A 5,000-nucleotide genomic window follows, 5' to 3' on the forward strand; every position below is an offset into this window, starting at 1 on the left:
GTTCTTTGACCTCTTTTTAGCTTCCCCACCCCTTGCATTAGAAGTTCTTTGACCTCTTTTTAGCTCCCACACCCCTTGCATTAGAAGTTCTTTGACCTCTTTTTAGCTCCCACACCCCTTGCATTAGAAGTTCTTTGACCTCTTTTTAGCTCCCACACCCCTTGCATTAGAAGTTCTTTGACCTCTTTTTAGCTCCCCCACCCCTTGCATTAGAAGTTCTTTGACCTCTTTTTAGCTCCCACACCCCTTGCATTAGAAGTTCTTTGACCTCTTTTTAGCTCCCCCACCCCTTGCATTAGAAGTTTTTTGACCTCTTTTTAGCTCCCACACCCCTTGCATTAGAAGTTCTTTGACCTCTTTATAGCTTCCCCACCCCTTGCATTAGAAGTTCTTTGACCTCTTTTTAGCTCCCACACCCCTTGCATTAGAAGTTCTTTGACCTCTTTTTAGCTCCCCCACCCCTTGCATTAGAAGTTCTATGACCTCTTTTTAGCTCCCACACCCCTTGCATTAGAAGTTCTTTGACCTCTTTTTAGCTCCCACACCCCTTGCATTAGAAGTTCTTTGACCTCTTTTTAGCTCCCACACCCCTTGCATTAGAAGTTCTTTGACCTCTTTATAGCTTCCCCACCCCTTGCATTAGAAGTTCTTTGACCTCTTTTTAGCTCCCACACCCCTTGCATCAGAAGTTCTTTGACCTCTTTTTAGCTCCCACACCCCTTGCATTAGAAGTTCTTTGACCTCTTTTTAGCTTCCCCACCCCTTGCATTAGAAGTTCTTTGACCTCTTTTTAGCTCCCCCACCCCTTGCATTAGAAGTTCTTTGACCTCTTTGTAGCTCCCACATCCCTTGCATTAGAAGTTCTTTGACCTCTTTATAGCTCCCACACCCCTTGCATTAGAAGCTCTTTGACCTCTTTTTAGCTTCCCCACCCCTTGCATTAGAAGTTCTTTGACCTCTTTTTAGCTCCCACACCCCTTGCATTAGAAGTTCTTTGACCTCTTTTTAGCTCCCACACCCCTTGCTTTAGAAGTTCTTTGACCTCTTTTTAGCTTCCCCACCCCTTGCTTTAGAAGTTCTTTGACCTTTTTATAGCTCCCACACCCCTTGCATTAGAAGTTCTTTGACCTCTTTTTAGCTTCCTCCCCCCTTGCATTAGAAGTTCTTTGACCTCTTTATAGCCCCCACACCCCTTGCTTTAGAAGTTCTTTGACCTCTTTTTAGCTCCCACATCCCTTGCATTAGAAGTTCTTTGACCTCTTTATAGCTTCCACACCCCTTGCATTAGAAGTTCTTTGACCTCTTTATAGCTCCCACACCCCTTGCTTTAGAAGTTCTTTGAATTCTTTTTAGCTTCCCCACCCCTTGCATTAGAAGTTTTTTGACCTCTTTTTAGCTCCCACGCCCCTTGCATTAGAAGTTCTTTGACCTCTTTTTAGCTCCCACACCCCTTGCATTAGAAGTTCTTTGACCTCTTTTTAGCTCCCACACCTATAGCATTAGAAGTTTTTTAACCTCTTTTTAGCTTCCCCACCCCTTGTATTAGAAGTTCTTTGACCTCTTTATAGCTCCCACACCCCTTGCATGAGAAGTTCTTTGACCTCTTTTTAGCTCCCCCACCCCTTGCATTAGAAGTTCTTTGACCTCTTTATAGCTCTCACACCCCTTGCATTAGAAGTTCTTTGACCTCTTTTTAGCTTCCCCACCCCTTGCATTAGAAGTTCTTTGACCTTTTTATAGCTCCCACACCCCTTGCATTAGAAGTTTTTTGACCTCTTTATAGCTCCCACACCCCTTGCATTAGAAGTTCTTTGACCTTTTTATAGCTCCCACACCCCTTGCATTAGAAGTTCTTTGACCTCTTTATAGCTCCCACACCCCTTGCATTAGAAGTTCTTTGACCTCTTTTTAGCTCCCACACCCCTTGCATTAGAAGTTCTTTGACCTCTTTTTAGCTCCCACACCCCTTGCATTAGAAGTTCTTTGACCTCTTTTTAGCTCCCACACCTATAGCATTAGAAGTTTTTTGACCTCTTTTTAGCTTCCCCACCCCTTGTATTAGAAGTTCTTTGACCTCTTTTTAGCTCCCACACCCCTTGCATTAGAAGTTCTTTGACCTCTTTTTAGCTCCCACACCCCTTGCATGAGAAGTTCTTTGACCTCTTTTTAGCTCCCCCACCCTTTGCATTAGAAGTTCTTTGACCTCTTTATAGTTCTCACACCCCTTGCATTAGAAGTTCTTTGACCTCTTTTCAGCTTCCCCACCTCTTGCATTAGAAGTTCTTTGACCTTTTTATAGCTCCCACACCCTTTGCATTAGAAGTTCTTTGACCTCTTTTTAGCTTCCTCACCCCTTGCATTAGAAGTTCTTTGACCTCTTTATAGCTCCCACACCCCTTGCTTTAGAAGTTCTTTGACCTCTTTTTAGCTCCCACATCCCTTGCATTAGAAGTTCTTTGACCTCTTTATAGCTTCCACACCCCTTGCATTAGAAGTTCTTTGACCTCTTTTTAGCTTCCCCGCCCCTTGCATTAGAAGTTCTTTGACATCTTTATAGCTCCCACACCTCTTGCATTAGAAGTTCTTTGACCTCTTTATAGCTCCCACACCCCTTGCATTAGAAGTTCTTTGACCTCTTTTTAGCTTCCCCACCCCTTGCATTAGAAGTTCTTTGACCTCTTTTTAGCTCCCACACCCCTTGCATTAGAAGTTCTTTGACCTCTTTTTAGCTCCCCACACCTTGCATTAGAAGTTCTTTGACCTCTTTTTAGCTTCCCCACCCCTTGCATTAGAAGTTCTTTGACCTCTTTATAGCTCCCATACCCCTTGCATTAGAAGTTCTTTGACCTTTTTTTAGCTCCCACACCCCTTGCATTAGAAGTTCTTTGACCCCTTTTTAGCTCTCACACCTCTAGCATTAGAGGTTCTTTGACCTCTTTTTAGCTCCTACACCTCTAGCATTAGAAGTTCTTTGACCTCTTTTTAGCTCCCACACCTACAGCATTAGAAGTTCTTTGACTTCTTTTTAGCTCCCACACCTCTAGCATTAGAAGTTCTTTGACCTCTTTTTAGCTGCCCTACCCCTTGCATTAGAAGTTCTTTGACCTCTTTTTAGCTCCCACACCTCTAGCATTAGAAGTTCTTTGACCTATTTTTAGCTCCCACACCTCTAGCATTAGAAGTCCTTTGACCTCTTTTTAGCTACCACACCTCTAGCATTAGAAGTTCTTTGACCTCTTTTCAGCTCCCTTACCTCAAGCATGAGAAGTTCTTTGACCTCTCTTTATAGCTCCCACACCTCTAACATTAGAAGTTCTTTGACCTCTCTCTTTAGCTCCCACACTTCTAGCATTAGAAGTTCTTTGACATATATTTTTAGGTTCCATACTTTTAGCATTAGAGGGTCTTCGATCTATATTTTGAGGTGCCTTAGTTCTAGCATTAGAGGCTCTCCATTTTTAGGTGTCTTACCTCTGGCATTAGAGGCTCCTCTTCGCTGTTCTCTCCTGTCTTCTAGTTTTCAAGATCTTCTTCCATTAGATTATCTGTTTCTTTCGAGATTTCATTGTCTCTTTTCCTTAGTTCTTCAGTGTCCTTCTAGATTTCAAAAGAGATTTCAGTGCCGAGTGTCCTCACTTCGTCAGATTCCTCAGGGAAATCTAAGGCATTTATTCTTTACCTATCTGGGCAATGAGTAAAGAGATGAATACTATCGATTTCTCTGCATACACTATCATGCCAAAGTAAATGACGAGCAACATGATAGATTTAGCAATGTTGTCTGGATATGTCCTTACTTCAATGGCGAATTTTAGGACAATCCTGTTGAAGAACTACACGTCACTCACCGTTCAGTTGAACCATTCTGCCTCCATCCTCATTCTCCGCAATCCGTTTTTGCACCGATACAAAGCCTCGTACTTTTTCCAAGTCTCCTTTAATAAGACATCATCGCAAAAGCCCAAGCAAAGGATCCTTCAAGGCGCATACATTATGATCTTCAAAGCTCAGCTGCCAACGGAAGATCCCGTGTCTTTCTATAGGTCGGGCGATATGAAACGAACGATCGGCAACTTCGGTAGCAACCAAAACCATCTCTAGTTGATGGTGTTCCGAAGACGTAAAACGTAATTCTTACCGTCAGCTTCCTATTCCGCCAGAACGCGATCTCTGTGAGTTAAGTGAAATCCTTCTCCCAGTCATCAACTCATTTCCTCTTACTCCTATTGACGCGCAATTCCATGGTTAGATTTCGCCAGCTACATAGAGATAATGTGAGGTGTTGCAGGCTACGTTTGAAAAAATGAAGATCAGGTCTTCAGAAGTCATTTGAAGCTCGGGGAGGAGTTGTTCAGGACTGCTCCTGGAAATTTCAGTTCCCGGAGTCATTCAGAAATCCATGTTAAGTTATGTCCTTTGAAGACTTTTGGAAATTCGGGAAAGTTTTCTTCCGAAAGCGTTCTGAGATTCCGTTCTAGAGGCATTCAGAATTCCATGCTAAGTCTATGACTATTTTTTCTGAAGCCATTTGGAAATCCGGGAAAGTTTTCTTCCGATACCGTTCTGAGATTCCGTTCTGAAGGAATTCAGAATTCCATGCTAAGTCTATGGCTATTTCTTCTGAAGCCATTTGGAAATCCGAGAAGATTTTCTTCCGAATTCTTTTAGGACTCGTGAAAGATTCCATTCTTGTTTTATAATAATAACAACAACAACAATAATAATAATAATAATAATAATAATAATAATAATAATAATAATAATAATAATAATAATAATAATAATAATAATAATAATAATAATAATAATAATAAACTACGTGATTTGATTTATGGATTTGAGTTGAAAAGTTTTGAAGACGCTAAACGCTCAACTTTGCAGTTTGAAGGAAACTTTAAGATACCCGGAAGAAGGCCGAAGGGTAATTGAGGTTTAAAGCAAACCGAATTGAAATAGATGATTTCAGCTAAATTATTTCAGGTTTGGGATTTAGAACAATC

This window comes from Palaemon carinicauda, chromosome 40 (genome assembly GCF_036898095.1).
Source record: "Palaemon carinicauda isolate YSFRI2023 chromosome 40, ASM3689809v2, whole genome shotgun sequence".
Taxonomy (NCBI): Eukaryota; Metazoa; Arthropoda; class Malacostraca; order Decapoda; family Palaemonidae; genus Palaemon; species Palaemon carinicauda.